General features: G+C 38.5%; 1 protein-coding gene across 1 annotated transcript in view; it reads right to left on the bottom strand.

Moving 5' to 3' along the window:
• CLIC4 (chloride intracellular channel 4) overlaps positions 1 to 16,815 on the bottom strand; it is a 69,033-nt gene that overhangs the window by 30,335 nt on the left and 21,883 nt on the right. The window lies entirely within an intron of this gene.

Below are 16,815 nucleotides of genomic sequence, written 5' to 3'. Positions count from 1 at the left end.
CAGCCACATGTGGCTAATGGCTACCATATTGGATAGCACAGGTATAATCAACCCCTAGGGGGAACATATATCCTTGCGTGGGGGCAAAAACTATCACAGGTTTTGTGAAATGTAAATTACTTCTTACCCTATGAGACAGTGTTCTTTACAGGGCAACATGAAAAAAGGAAACACGTGCTTGCCTCCAAAGAGTAAACTAATCGCCAGCCTCCCCCAATATTTAAATTGCCAATTTAAAATAATAATTTTTAAATTATTCATTATAAAAATCCTGTATCCTGTTTACACATTCCTTCAGGGAACAAGAAAATAACAAAAGATATCTTTAAAATAAGTTATCTGTGAAAGTGAAGTTGCTCAGTCGTGTCTGACTCTTTGTGACCCCATGGACTGTAGCCTACCAGGCTCCTCCATCCATGGGATTTTCCAGGCAAGATGTACTGGAGCGGGTGGCCATTTCCTTCTCCAGGAGATCTTCCCAACCCAGGGATTGAACCCGGGTCTCCTGCATTGTAGGCAGACGCTTAACCGTCTGAGCCACCAGAGAAGCCAAGTTATCTGTAATCCTACTTCATAAAGGAAGCAGTTGATTTCACTGAGCTCAACAATGACACAAAATTTTCCTAAAAATCAGAGTGAGACAAATTTTTAACTCCATCATGTAGGTCGCTGAGTTTATAAAGGAGGCAAGGGGGAGCAAGAAATGAGAGAGCGAACCTACAGGGTGGAGGAGAACTCAGACACTGACCAGCAGCCAGCACGACCCTCTTCACCACGAAGTCTATGGATCGGGCCAGAAGTCACCTTTCAACACAAGTCACTCAAAGATGTCGGTAAAAATAGCTCATTTTCCTAAAGTAATTCTCAGAAACTTCAGAAGCCATTTCAGTAAAATGCTACATTAGGAAAGTCATTAATTCCTATGTTAACAGGGAAATGGAGTAGAGTTAGAACAAAAGCAGTTGCATGATTAAAGATAATATTGATACAACCAACAAAATACATGGGCATATAAGGAGGATCTCAGAACTCCACCCTAATCACACAGCATGGGATATGCTTGGTTTCATAAAAAATCTTTTTGATCATTCTTTATCAGTAACAAAACACCAAATTGTAGCCAGCATGAATTATATTCATTTATAATACTACAACTTGTACAAAAATTTACTTCCTAAAAAAGATCTAGTTCTTAAACTTTGGTGTGATTAAAAACAACCTGAAGAGGGGCTTCCTTCGGGGCTCTGATGGTAATCTGCCTTCGATGCAGGAGACCTGGGTTCCATCCCTGGATTGGGGAGATCCCCTGGAAAAGGAAATGGCAACTGACTCCAATATTCTTGCCTGGAGAATTCCATGGACAGAGGAGCTTGGTGGGCTACAGTCCACGGGGTCATGACAGAACAACTAACTTTCACTTTACAAGGAGACAAAGTGAGGCATCTGCTGGACACATGATGAAACACTGATGTGGAAAAGTGAGGACAGTAATTTTTTCTTCAGAGCACAAGTCAGTTTACAGTACTAAGTCATACCACTAGGTTAAATATATGATAAGTCAGCACCCAAATCCGCTTTTTAGAAGCTGCTGACCATCTAAACAACATATGGAACATGGGTAACATACAACTAAATTTTTCACAGATGAAAAGGTAACATACTATCTTTCTACACAGCTTGATGATTAATATTTTCATACAAACCTGTAGCTTCATATGCTCCAATTTTTATTTTATTTTTTGCATTTTTTTCCCTCCCAGTTTTAATATCCTTGGGAGCAGAAGTATAAGAAAAAGTTGAACAAATTGAGACTTACTGGAAAAGCAATAGTTTGATTGACAAAGAATGAGTGTGGCTTATCGTCTTCATCCTATTCCATTTATTTAATCTATAAAATTAACTTTATTTTCCAAGTCTCTGTGACAGCAGTGTGAAAATAAATAAATTGGTAAAGAAGATGTTATATCCAAGCACCTGGAAACACATTAAACTGAAGACAAGTTGGAGGTAAACAGTGACTGGCTACAGGTCAAAGACATTGCACCTCAATTTCCTACAGTGGTCTGCATAGCACATCCTAGAGTATGGACAAAAGAATCTCGGTACATTAGCTGCTTCATGAAAACCTGGTCAGATACAAATGTCCCTGTGTTTCCACCTCTTTTGTCTATAATGTTCTACCGGTTTTACCAATTTACTTCTTTTTCAGGTATAGCAAAAGCTGTTACACATCTCATACTCCTCATCAAGCTACTTTCCTTTATGCACAAGTAAAAACATAGCAGGTAGGAGACTTCCTTGATGGTCCAGTGGCTAAGACTCTGCATCTCAATGCAGTGGGCCTGGGTTTGATCCCTGGTCAGGAAACTAGATCCCACATGCCACAACTAAGACCCAGTGCAGTGAAATTAATTAATTAATTAATTAAAAAAAAACAACACAGTATGTGCACTCTCCAATACAAATTTGGAAAAAGGCTTCTTATTAACTACTCTCCTAAAATTCAAAACAATTCAAATAAGAAATAGTACCATGAATAAGTTTTTCCAAAGCCATAAGACCACTAGAAAATTGGGAGTTACTAGTCAGATGATGTTTTCATAAAGTAGAGTGAAACTGGAAAAACTCAAGATTTCCAGTAGTCATAAATCAAAACTTTCTCCTTTAATCCAAGTTGTACTAATAAAATTCCATTTCAACAAAGTTAAAGGATCTAAATCAATCTTTTGAGTATCAACTACAATGAATAGTTGGTCCAACTGACTGAGAAGGGTATTATGGTACAATGTAGTATACAAAAAGCATTCTACAACTGGGAATCATGGTATCTTATTCTACACTCAGTTTTGTATTGATGACAAAAATGAACATATAGCATTTAAAAAGGTACACATAGCATTTTAAAAAGCATACATATAGCATTTTAAAAGTTTTGCTTTTTCTTATTTCTTCTAACAGAACATACACATTTTCAATTTTTTTATTAAATGAAAGATTCTTTAAATTCTATAGTGCTTTAAATTTTTAAAGTTCCACACACAATTTCATATAATCCCAAGATAACCTTTTTTTACTTCTACCCCTCTACTGCCCCTTTCTCCTTCCGCCCCCCCTTACCAGTAGCCACTAGTTTGTGCTCTGAATCTGCTTCTTTTGTTTTATTCACTGGTTTGTTGCATTTTTTAGATTCCACTTATAAGTGATATCATATAGTACTTGTCTTCTGTTTAACTCATTTCACTTGGCATAATGAGCTCCCCCGCCAAGTTCATCCATGTCGCTGCAAAAGGCAAAAATCACATTCTTTTTTATGGCTGAGTAGTATTCCATTGTATGTTATGTATATATGTGTGTATATATATACACACACATATCACATCTTCTTTATCCATTCATCTGTTGATGGGCTCTTAGCTTGTTCCCATATTATCTACCTTGGCAACTGTAAATAATGCTGCTATGAACACTGGGGTGCGTGTACCTTTTTGAATCAGTGTTTTTTGTTTTTTTTTTTTTCAGATATATTCCTAGGAGTGGAATCCCTGGGTCACATGGTAGTTCTATTTTTAGTTTCTGAGGAAGCCGATATACTGTTTTCCACAGTGGCTGTACCAATTTACACTTTTACCAACTGTGTCTAAGTGTCCCTTTTCTCCACACCCTTGTCAACATTTGCTATTTGCATTCTTTTTGATGATTTCCTTTCTGACCAGTGTACGGTGATATCTCATTGTAGTTTTCATTTACATTTCCCTGATAATTAGTGATGTTGAGCATCTTTTCATGTCCTGTTGGCCATCTGCATTTCCTCTTTGGAAAAATGTCTATTTAGTTCTTCAGCCCATTTTTTAATATGGTTGTTTTGATGCTGAGTTTATATATTTTGGATATTAACAGATATTAACCCCTTATCAGTCTATCATTTGCAAATATCTTCTTTCATTCAGTAGACTGCCTTTTCATTTTGTAGTTGGTTTCCTTTGCTGTGCAAAAGCTTTTAAGTTTCATTAGGCCCCATTTATTTATTTTTGCTTTTGTTTCTTTGCTTTAGTAGGCAGATCCAAACAAACATTGCTGCAATTTATGTTAAAGATTGTTCTATATGACTTCTAGGTTAATCTAATCAAAGAAAGTCATTTCATGAATTTAGCAGCTAATTTAGACAAAATCCATGCTAAAAGTTGGGCTTCCCTGGTGGCCCTGCAGTAAAGAATCTGCCTGCAATGCAGGAAACCACCTGCAATGCAGGAAACACAGGTTTGACCACTGTGTCAGGAAGATCCCCTGGAGAAGGAAAGGGCAACCCACTCCAGTATTCTTGCCTGGAAAATCTCATGGACAGAGGAGCCAGGAGGGCTACAGTCCATGGGCTTGCGAGAGTCAGACAAAACTTAGTGACTAAACCACCACTACCACACTACAGATACACTTTAAAACCTCATTTATCAATGTTTTCCTGTAGAAATTTTATAGTATCTGGTCTTACATTTAGGTTTTTAATCCATTTTGAGTTTGTGTATGGTATCAGAGAATATTCTAATTTCATTCTTTTACATGTAGCTCCAGTTTTCCCAACACCATTTATTGAAGAGACTATCTTTGCTCCTTTGTATATTCTTGCCTCCTGCGTCATAAATTAATTGACCATAGGTGGGTGGGTTAATGGGCTTATTATAAATCTATAAATCTGTCTTTATGCCAGTACCACACTGTTTTGATTACTGTAGCTTTTGTAGTACAGTCTAAGGTCAGGAAGCATGATTTCTCCCTCTTTGTTCTTTCTCAAGATTGTTTTGGCTACTCAAGGTCTTTTATATTTCCATACAAAATTTTAAATTATTTGTTCTAGTTCTGTGGGAAATGCCATTGGTATTTTGATAGGGATTGCACTAAATCTGTAGATTGCCTTGGGTTGTTGTTCAGTCACTTAGTCATGTCCGACTCTTTATGAACCCATGGACTGAAGCACCCCAGGCTTCCCTGTCCTTCACCATCTCCCAGAGCTTGCTTAAACTCATGTCCATTGAGTCAGTGATGCCACCCAACCATCTCATCCACTGTCGTCCCCTTCTCCTGCCTTTAATCTTTCCCAGCACCAGGGTCTTTTCCAATGAGTCAGCTCTTCGTATCAAGTGGCCGAAGTATTGGAGCTTCAGCTTCAGCATCAGTTCTTCCAATGAATATTCAGGGCTGATTTCTATTAGGATTGACTGGTTTGATCTTCTTGCTGTCCAAGAGACTCTTAAAAGTCTTTTCCAGCACCACAGTTCCAAAGCATCAATTCTTTGTCTCTCAGCCTTCTTTATGGTCCACCTCTCACATCTGTACATGACTACTGGAAAACCCATAGCTTTGAATATATGGACCTTTGTCAGCAAAGTGACATCTCTGCTTTTTAACACACTGTATAGGTTTGTCATAGCTCTTCTTCCAAGAAGCAAGCATCTTTTAATTCCACGGCTGCAGTCAACACGGTGATTTTGGAGTCCAAGAATAAAGTCTATCACTGTTTCCATTTCTTTCCCTGTTATTTGTCTTGAAGTGATGGATCTGGATACCATGATCTTAGTTTTCTGAACATTGATTATTTAACAACATTAATTCTTTCAATCCAAGAGCATGGTATATTTTTCTATCTGTTTGCATTGCTTTTAATTTCTTTCATCAGTGTTTTATAGTTTTCTGAGTATAGGTCTTTTAACTCTATTACTTTTAAAACAAAAACTGAAACACTACAGAAGGTCAGAGTTCCCCTGCCCTTGAACCATTCACCAGTCATTCTTCTAGATTTTTATTTTCTACATACACACTACTTTTTCTTTTAAACATGTGATCACACTGCATAGTTTTTTATAATGTTTTATTCCCAAACTAATATAATCAGTCCTCTGGAGACTGTAAATGTCCCAACCAGGATGGCATCAGAGAAGGCCAAGGAGGGAGCTAGGGCCTTCAATACTGCCAGCCAGTGATGAGAACCCTCCCTTCTCCTTGGCAGGAGGGAAGTGGGGTGAGGGGTGTCAGAAAAGGAGGCCTAGAACAGAGTAGCCAGGACTTTCAAGCTTAACCAGCTATAAAGAGGCCACTTTGAACTGGGGTGTCAGTGGAGACCCCATGGGGAGCTGGAACTCTGATCCTGGCCCAGCAACACTGAGCAGCCTCCCACCTTGGGTATCAGTGGAGGCCAAGTGGGGCACATGGACTTCCATCTCTACTTGGACATCTATCTCCACCCGGCTTCTCCTTCCCACCACCCTTCTTCTCTCCCACCCTCTTCCAGATGAGTGTCAGAGAAGCCTTATTTGCATGTCAGAGAAGTTTAAAAGAGAAGGTTTAAATAAGATCCAGAGTTTCATAACATAATAAGAAAATGTTTAGGTTTCAACTGAAAATCACTTGTCATACCAATAACCATATCAAACTGAATTTTTAAAAAAGCAATCAAAAGATGTCAACATCAAGATGACAGAAATGTCAGAATTATCTGACAAAGATTTTAAAGCTGCCATGATAAAGATGCTTCAATGAGCAAGTATGAACAGCTTAAAACATAAAAGCAAACATAAAAATAGCTTCAGCAAAGAAATTCAAGACATAAGGAGGAACCAGAAAACAAAACATTGGAGACCCGCCCCCCCCCAACCCAATGCCCATTGGTGAAGGATCTGGTAAATGTTATCACCCCACCAGAGGGTGGAAGTCAGGGCTAACCCATTTGGCCTTTGCTGGCATGGGTGGGGGATAGGACCATATAGTCTTTCCTGTGGTGTTTGGAGTAAAGCAGCTATTGTCTGAAAGTTTTCTGTCTTGCTTAGGCCGTCCCTTCCCTGGTTTTCTGGCTAGAAACAGCAGCCTTCTGTTGGTGCTGTTGTTTCGTCTGCAGCGGTAGGTGTTTACAGGTTGCTGGTTTCTATAACGCCAAGTCTGGGATATATGAAGCAAAAACTCAGGAAACTCACCACCACCATCCACTACTCCATCTTCCCAGAAGTGCAAGTTTTTCAGATGTATTAAATTTAAAAAGCAAAACTAATACAATGGATTATTACTAAGCCATAAAAATGAAATAATGCCATTTGCAGCAACAAGGATAAATCTAGAGAGTATCTTAATAAGCAAAGTTAAGTCAGAAAGACACATACTATATGACATCACTTATATGTGGAATCTAAAACACAACACAAATGAACATTTGGAAGTGGAAAAGAAAATGAAAACTATATATGTATAACTGAATCATTTTGCTATATGTCAGAAATTAACACAACATTGCAAAGCAACTATATGTCAATATATGTCAATAAAATTTATAAAAATTAAAAATATATAAAAGGTGGTAGTATACCTACATAAAATGAAGTGCTGATCATTCTATAACTTGGATTAACTTTGAATAATTATGTTAAATAAAAGGGGCCAGGGACTTCCTCGGTGGTCCAGTGGCTAAGACTCTGCACTCCCAATGCAAGCGGCCGGGGTTCAATCCCTGGTCAGGGAACCAGATCCCACATGCTGCAATAAGGCTCAGTGCAGCCAAACAAATAAAAATATTTTAAAAGTAGCAATAAAGTTAAAAAAAAAAAGCAGCTAGTAACAAAAGATCACATGATTTCATTTATATGAAATGTCCAAAATAGGCAAGTCCAAAGAGACAGATTAGCAGTTGCCTAGGGCTAAGGATAGGGGAGAGAGGTTGGAAAGAAAAGGGAGTTGAGAAGGACTGCTAAGGGGTAGTCATTTCTTTTTGAAGTGATAAAAATGTTCTAAAATTAGACTGTGCTGATGGTTGCATAACTTTGTGAGTATACCAAGAAACCACTGAATTGTACATTTGAAATGGGTGAATTGAGTAATATCTAAATATCTCGATAAAGCTGTTTTAAATGTATATACAGATTACAAGTATAAATATATACATACTAGACAAAACTTTAATTTGGAATAAATAGTTTTTAAACTATGATTTCATATTACAGAAAACATTTTCTTTTTTTTTTCCATTTATTTTTATTAGTTGGAGGAGAAAACATTTTCTTAAAAATTAATTATTCCAAATAATCAAAGCAAAAACATGAACAATACCACTGACAGAAACAACCACTAATTCCATACAAACAATGCGTCTTAGCATTCATTTAGGTTTTGCTCTTATAAAAAGGGTGGTTTTGTTTAATCTGTGATCGAGAGCTCTTCTACACTTTCTATTCCTCACTCTCTCCCATCTGACCTCTGTTGTAATTCTTGAATTGCCCAATACTAGTATTTATTCAGAAACTACCCAGATTAACTACTACATTGCAGAAGAGGAGTCAGTGGTAGGTGCCATAAATATTTTTAATGTTTTACTAATTCAAGGTTAAGGAACTGCTCACTTAGAAAACCCAGTTTAATCAGTTTTCAGAATAGTCAGATTTTAAAACACCCTAGGAAGAGAGCTTTAACTTGGTTTCTCTATATTTCTTTGTGTTGAAGGGGCTGGGGGTGAAGGGTGCTATGACTAGGGGAAGAGAAAGAAGCATCATAGAAATAACTCCATAAATAAAGGCAATGGATGTGTAAAGGAAGAATTACCACATCCCAAGCTCTGCTCATGTAAATAAAACAAAGCCAGTCAATGAGAGGACACTGAAAAGACCTCAGTTGCTACCATTTTTCTTGTTCAGTATCACCAATCCATGAAGTCTACTCTCCAGATGAGAGCCAGAGCAATTTAGAGAAGAACAGATTAGTTTGAAAAGAAATTACATGAGAAATAGATACCATGCTTAGACGAAACTCCAGGGTAGGCTGTTAAGAGTTCATGTGAAACATTTACCATGTTGAAGATGAACTCTATCTATACTCTCCCAAAACAAGCTCTTCACATGTTTTAATCTAGTTAACCCTTATATCCTTCTCCTAGACAATTCCAGCACATCCCAGCTGTGTGACTTTCAAAAGTGATTTAACCTTTCTGGGTCTGTTTCTGTCTTCTATAAAATGGGAACAGTAACATGAACTACCGAACTGGATTGTTTGGAAGAACTGAATGAATTAATATATTAAAGGGCTTAGAGCAGCACAATGCACTAAAACAGGGAGATGAGTGGATTGTTCATTGAATGCCCTTTCATACTTTTTGATATTCATACCATGCACATGAATCTCTCATTTAACAACAACAACAAAAAGCAAGCAATCAAAAACCTTCCTACATGCATGCTAAGTTGCTTTGGTCGTGTCCGACTCTTTGCGACCTTGTGGACTGTAGCATGCCAGGCTCCTCTGTCCATGGGATTCTCTAGGCAAGAATACTGGAGTGGGTTGCCATGCCCTACTCCAGGGGATCTTCTCAACCCAGGGATTGAACCCGAGTCTCATATCTCCTTCATTGCCAGGGGGATTCTTTACCACTAGCACCACCTGGGAAGCCCCAAAAACCTTCCTACCCTAGGAAATTCCCTGGTGGTCCAGTGTTTAGGAGTCTGTGCTTGCACTGCAGGACTGTGGGTGGCACAGGTTTGATACCTGGTCAGGGAACTAAGATCCCACATGCTGTGTGATTCAGCCAAGAAAGAAAGAAAGAAAGAAAAAACTTCCTGCCCTCAACATATGAAAATTAAGTGAAACATAAGTTATACATGAATGTGGAAAAGACCCGAAAATAAAAGGAATCCATGAAGAAACTGGATTCTCAAAATCTTAGGATACATAAATCTGTAAGGAAGTGGGTTTAAAACACAGATTACCAGGTCTCACCTCCAGACACTGATTCAGAACATCTGTGGTGGGGTAGAGGAATCTGCAGTTTTTAACAAGCACTTCAAACAATTCTAATTCTCATGCATTTGGTGGGCAGACCATATTTTGGTAAACACTGACATGGAGGGAAAACATGCCAAAAAATAAAAGACAGGAAAGAACTTTACTCCACAGTTAAACTTTGAATTCCTCATGATGCCTTTTGGACTCTGCTCTTTGTAAGCCAGCAATCTAGTCTCGATTTGCTAGGGTCGGATTTGATAAATAACAGCCTCCTCTCATACTTTAAAGGAATGCCAAGCTATCTTGCCTCAAACTTGGCAAAAGTCAAGTTACTTAAACCAAACTGGTAGCCTAAAGCCTTTTAAAGCCTAAACACTCATTCTTATTCCACACAATCTAAGAAGCAGAGGCAAGTATCTTTTGGTACAAAACAGTCTATTAAAGCTTCTAGAAGCTTATCTTAAGCCAAAGAGTCAGACATGACAGAGCGACTAAACCACTACTGTGCTGTGCTTAGTCATTCAGTCATGTCTGACTCTTTGCGACCTCATGGACTGTCACCCACCAGGCTTCTCTGTCCATAGGGATTCTCCAGGCAAGAATACTGGAGTAGATTGCTATGCCCTCCTCCAGGGGATCTTCCCGACCCAGGGATCGAAGCCAGGTCTCCTGCTTTGTAGGCGGATTCTCTATACCTTCTGAGCCACCAGAGAAGCCCACTACCACCACTGTCTATATCTTAAGACCAAATATAATGTCAAAGACAATGATGGTGACCTAGAATCCTTTACAGATCAAGTCCTTTATGCTGCAGGATGACTATATCTGGCTTAAAAGAACAACTGCACATTTTAATTAGTATGTTATACTACTAAATGATTTGACTTGTCAAGAGAAGGAAAAAAACACCAGATTCTGCTGTGATTTAGGGATGAGAACCAATACCTGATTTTCCACTAAAAAACTGTATGTGTGTGTGTGTGCATGCTCAGTCATGTTCAATTCTTTGCAACTCCATGGACTGGTGGCTGCAGTCCATGGGGATTCTCCAGGCAAGAATACTGGAGTGGGTTGCCATGCCGTCCTCCAGGGGATTTTCCCAACCCAGGGATCAAAGCTGTGTCTCTTATGTCGCCTGCCTTCGCAAGTGAGTTCTTCACCACTAGCATCACCTGGGAAGCCCTTATCATGCTTACCTATCTGAAACAAGCCACTAAAATCTATAGTTATTACTAAAGTCTTTAAGATTCAAAGTTACTTGAATGCCATTGTAAGAAATCACTAAGATACATGATTAAGCCAATTGTTTGAGCTAAATGTCAAGGTATAGACAGTTCTCTCACAACTATTCAGTTATCAAATAGGAGTGATAATTCAACTCCAGTAGTTTCAAAGGTTGTCAGTTTCTTTCCTTCAAAAGTGATCAAATTATGATTCAACTATCTACCTTAGCTAATACATTTAAAAAAAAACTTATAGACATATACAATGGCTCAGACAGTCAGGAATCCGCCTGCAATGCAGGAGACTCAGGTTTGAGCCCTGGGTCAGGAAGATCCCCTGGAGAAGGAAATGGCTACCCACTCCAGTGTTCCTGCCTGGAGAATCCCACGGACAGAGGAGCCTGGCAGGCTACAGTCCATGGGGTCCCAAAGAGTTGGACATGACTGAGTGACTAAGCACAGCACAGCAAACATGTACAACAGTCTTTAAAAATGAGGTCTTGGATTTCCCTGGTTGTCCAGTGGTTAAGAATACACCCACCAATGCAAGGAACAAAGGTTCGATCCCTGATCTGGGAAGATCCCACATGCTGTGGGGCAGCTAAGCCCACGCGTTACAACTACTGAGCCTGTGCTCTAGGAGCCTGCAAGCTGCAACTACTGAAGCCCGTGCCCCCTAGAATCCATGCTTCACAATGAGAAGTTACTGCAATGAGAAGCCTGCATGTCACAACTGAAGAGTAGCCCCTGCTTGCTCCAACTAGAGAAAGCCTGGGCATAATAACAAGGACCCATGCATGTATGCATGCTAAGTCGCTTCAGTCGTGTCTGACTCTGTGCAACCCCACAGATAGCAGCCCACCAGGCTCCTCTGTCCCTGGGATTCTCCAGGCAAGAATACTGGAGTGGGTTGCCATTTCCTGCTCCAACGAAGACCCAGGGCAACCATAAATAAATAATTTTTTAAAAAAATGAGGTCTTGCAAAAGTTTTCTTTCTTTCCTAGAGTGAATCCCTATCAATATTCGTGAGGATTCACACTACTATTCCTTTATCCCCTTGCATTCATCCTGTACAACAGGCAGTAAATACGTGGACACCTTCATGACGAAAGTGACACTACCCTCATCTGAATGCCCCTGACTGCACCTGTCCTTCAGGTCAAGCTCCAGTCTCACCCGCAAGAGAACTTTCTGTTGCAGCTTTTCAAACCCTGATCTCAACACAAATAAGCAGATTTTCTTTTTTCTTTTTAGTTAGGACATGGAGATCTTTTTAGTTTTGGCATGTGGGAAGAAGATCTTGTTAAAATGCAGATTCTTATTCAGTAGATCCTGGTTAAAGCCCAAGATTCTGAGTCTCTTACAAACTCCCAAGATATAGCAACTCTACATCATTTTTTAAAAGTTAATTGTGACTTGCCTTGTGATTCTTAAAACACCGCTATGTGTTATTACTTTAATATTCGTATCTCTGCACTGTATCTCCTGAACTAGACTATAAACTCAGTGACACACCATACTTTTTTTAATCTATCGGACTTCATCTGCTGCAAATGTCTTACTGTTTAATAGATTTCTATTGGTTGCTAACAATGAAAGCTTTTGAATCACAAAAAAGGATTATCAGTATAGAAAAACTTAAGTCAAATCTTTCTGATTTAATAAGTTTTTTCAAAAAATTTAATTAGGTCTCCAAATCACATTGGGATAAAGTTAACAAACCACAGAAACCACTACAAGCAAAGTCTGACAGTTGCTTGCCCAAGATCCATTCTCCCATTTTTTTTTTTTTTTTTTGCTGATAGACCTTGAAATTTTGATCAGCAATCCATTCCTCCCTCCCCTAAGAGACACAGGGGATGATAACCCAATCTCCAAACTAGGGGTAAATCCTGACTGATTCTAAGCCAGTCATGATAGTTCCAATCCTCTTGCCAGTGACTGACAGTATAGTCATGTGACTCAATTCTAGTCAACAGTCCCCACAGAAAAGTTTCTCACTCTTAAGACAAAGATACCAGGAGAGGAAATCCTTCAGTGAGAAACCTGTGGCTGATGTGCTCAACCTAACAGTAACCTGAGGCTACAACCAACACAAGAAAATCACACAGTAGCCAGTCTCCCTGCTAGACTTCTTTCACTAGGTACTTTGTCTTAGTGGTTTAAGACAATCTGGGGCAAAGTTTTCTGTTATTTACAATCGTAAGTATCCAAACTAACATTGCCATTTATCTCCAATTAAGACTAGCAGGAAGAGGGAATTCCCTAGTGGTGCAGAGGTTAGGACTCCACAATCTCACTGCCCAGGGCGTGGGTTCAATTTCTGGTCAGGGAAGATCCTGCAAGCCTCACAGCACAGCAAAAAAAAAAAAAAAAAAAAATAGGAGGAAAAATTAAAATATGTAAATGTGGTACGGAATGAAAGAAGAAAATTCACAAGGTAAGTTAAAGGAGATATAATAACCAGGGCTCTGGTTTGTTTACAATTAATTCTATTTTCACAGGCTGCCATTCAGACTTTGCTCTAGGATTTCAGCAGTCTGTGTAATACTTGCCACTGAAGTTCAAGCTATGGGCTCTTCTTCCTCATTCACAAACATCTTACATATACCTCCTTGCCTGGGACCCAGATATATTTATTTATTCAACATTCAACACATATTTACTGAGGACTCACTACCTCCCAAGTGCTGGTGACTGGCGCTGGAGAAACAACTGTGAATGAGAAAGATAACAGCTGACTTCATGACTGTGGAAGAAAACAGAATAAACCCATCAAGTTAAAATTGTAAACTGCAATAAGTACCTAAAGGGAAACAAAGTACTAAGAGAGAGGACAAGGAGTGCCTACTTTAGATAAGATGGTCATAAAAGATTAGACCTTAAGAATGAGAAGAAACCAGCCCCACAAAGAGCCAGTGTGACTAGATTGCTATGAATACTAGAGAAAGTGGTGTTGGAGGGGGCCAGATCTCACAGAAGGAACAATTTTATATTCATTGAACAAATGTTCACCATGCACCCTCTATGTGTAAAAAAAAAAAATTATTTAACATAAGAGCAAGGATTCTGAAAGCAGAGAACCTGGTTTGACATAAGGGTTCTTCTACTTAATACCTGTATGATACTGGGCACATACTTAACCTCTGGAACTCAGTTTCCTTATATATGAAAGGGGAATAATATCCACTTCATAGTTATTATGAGATTAAACGAGTTATTGTGGATGGTTTGGATGTGGGAAGTGAGGGAAAGGAAGAAATCAAGTATCTTCTAGATTTCTGGGTTTCAGCAACTGGGTAGAGAAAAGCCTCAAGATGGATGGAGGTGAGGCTGTGCCTGCCTATTCTTTGCTGGAGGACAGAAAGAGAAATCCCTTCAAGAGATAACCACTTACAGCTCTTAACCACAAGAGCTATAACCTTGATTTGAAGGTATTTCTAGGGTGTGGGAGACTGCAAACCAAAATTAACATTGTTTATACCTCAGGACAGACTTGGGGAAAGGTAGAAACAGGGGTATTAACTTTATACATCTCTGTACTGTTTTAAGATTTAAGAAAAAATTTAAAGAAAATGTCCTACATGTTTATACATGATAATCTTATTCCTGCCCCTCATCACTGTCAAAAAATTCAGCTGTTTAAATATGACAGCATTTTTTTCAAGCACTATGAAGAACTCAAAAGAAATTCTGAATGCAAACTCAAAAACTACTACCTGAACTAACGTAGGGAATTAATGACAGTCAAGATTCTACTGAGTACTACTTTTGTTATCCATTACATATTTGAAGTGTATGCTGAAAATGAAAACAAAGGTTCTAATCAAGATTAAAATTAAATCTGAACTGTCTCAGCCAGAATCATTTGTTAAAACTAAGTGCCAGATATACAATGACCAGGTTTTCCATCTAAGAACAACAGAACCATAATGGAAAAAAACAAGCTCTGTTCACAGTCACCCAAAGCCTAAATTAGGAGGAACAAAGTCTATTATCTCTTCAGAACAAATTATAATCCATATAACTAAAAATACTGAATGATTAGAAAAAAAAAGACAGCCACAGGTATAACCCTTTTCCTTGTCTGGATCAATCTTGAGAGTATTCCTTATAAGAATCAACAGTAATAAATGAAAATGTTGCCAAAACTGCCTGCAAACAAGTTAACAGCTACTATTTAATTTATTGGTTAATTTCTCATTCAACATGCACTATAGGAAAGTGCTTTTTATTGCTATATTAATCCTCACAATAACCATATGAAGTTAGGTATTGTTTTCTTCATATAACTAAGTAACTTGCCATAGGTCATACAACTGAGGAATAGCAGAACTGAAGTTTGAACTTTAAATTCATGCTATTAACCACGTTTACAGTTTCTAACACCAAGATAAGAAAGAAAACCTGGAATGGCACCTGCTTAGTCTCATGATCTGTATGGTACAACCACCATCTTACACATGACATTACTATCAAGTAAGTTAAATTATCTGAACCACAACCATGACAATGTAATCCAAAATGTTATTTAAAATTTTCTAGCAGCCATATTTTAAAAAGAAAAAAAAGCGAAATTAATTTAAATAATATTTTATTTTATCCAATATATCTAGAATATTATTAGTATAATTTGAACATGTAATCAACAGAGTTGTTAGCTTATTTTCTTTGTACTAAATCTTTGAAATCTGGTGTATATTTTATACTTAGAGTACGTCGCAATTCAAACAAGCACTTAACAACCACATATGGCTAGTGGCTATCATACCAGACAGCACATGGCCAGATAATCAGTCTGTGAACAACAAACACTAATGTCTATCACTGAGACCATGTACTAAAGGTCATGTGCCTGATGCATCAACTCAACACTGAAACTCAGATTATTTACTCTTATTTCAAACAAACTTTAATGAGTTTGTTTATCTGGCTTACCCAAGCCACAAAAGACTACAATAGAAAATTAAAGGAAATGGGCTGCATCAATAGAGTTCAGTTGGCAAAGGAATAGAAAACACACACATAAACACACATGCAGCCATGGTATGCACGCACACACACACACACACACACACACACACACAGGAGATTAAAAAAGCACAATAGCTGAGGCCTTTTAGCAGAAAGGCAAAAATAGTCCACATAGCTCAACAGTTTCTGAGGCCATCATTGCATTTCTGAATTTGTATTCAGAATGCTGACATTAACTGACAGTTAAATTCAGCATCTTAAGAAGTCCAGGAAGTATTAACATATTTTAGAAATATTTTCATTTAAAATCAATTTTAGACTTCCCTGGTGGTGCAGTGGATAGGAATCCACCTGCCAGTGCAGGGGACATGGATGGATTTGATCCGTGGTCCAGGAAGATTCCACAGGCCCCGGGGGCAGCTAAGCCCCTGCACCACAGCTACTGAAGCCCCCCTGCCTAGAGCCCACGCTCCACAACAAGAGAAGTCACTGCACTGAGAAGCCCATGTACCACACTAGAGAGTAGTGCCCCCCATCCCCACAACTACATAGAGGCCGTGAACAGCCAGGAAGACCCAGCACAATGACAAAGTAAATAAGTTTTAAAAACAAATAAAACCAATTATAACTCTACACTATTTTTGTAAATTTTCTATAATCTAAAACTATTCCAAAATTATAAAGTTAGCTTTAAAAAAACAATTTGAAGCATTTAGTATTGCCCAGTAGTATGATGGGCTGGATGAAGCACAAGCTGGAATCAAGATTGCCAGGAGAAACATCAATAACCTCAGATATGCAGATGACACCACTCTTATGGCAGAAAGTGAAGAAGAACTAAAGAGCCTCTTGATGAAAGTGAAAAAGGAGTGA

This window comes from Odocoileus virginianus, chromosome 30 (assembly GCF_023699985.2).
Source record: "Odocoileus virginianus isolate 20LAN1187 ecotype Illinois chromosome 30, Ovbor_1.2, whole genome shotgun sequence".
NCBI classification, from domain to species: domain Eukaryota; kingdom Metazoa; phylum Chordata; class Mammalia; order Artiodactyla; family Cervidae; genus Odocoileus; species Odocoileus virginianus.
The sequence above is the reverse complement of the archived record's forward strand: the minus strand, read 5'-3'. Positions and strand labels throughout refer to the sequence as shown.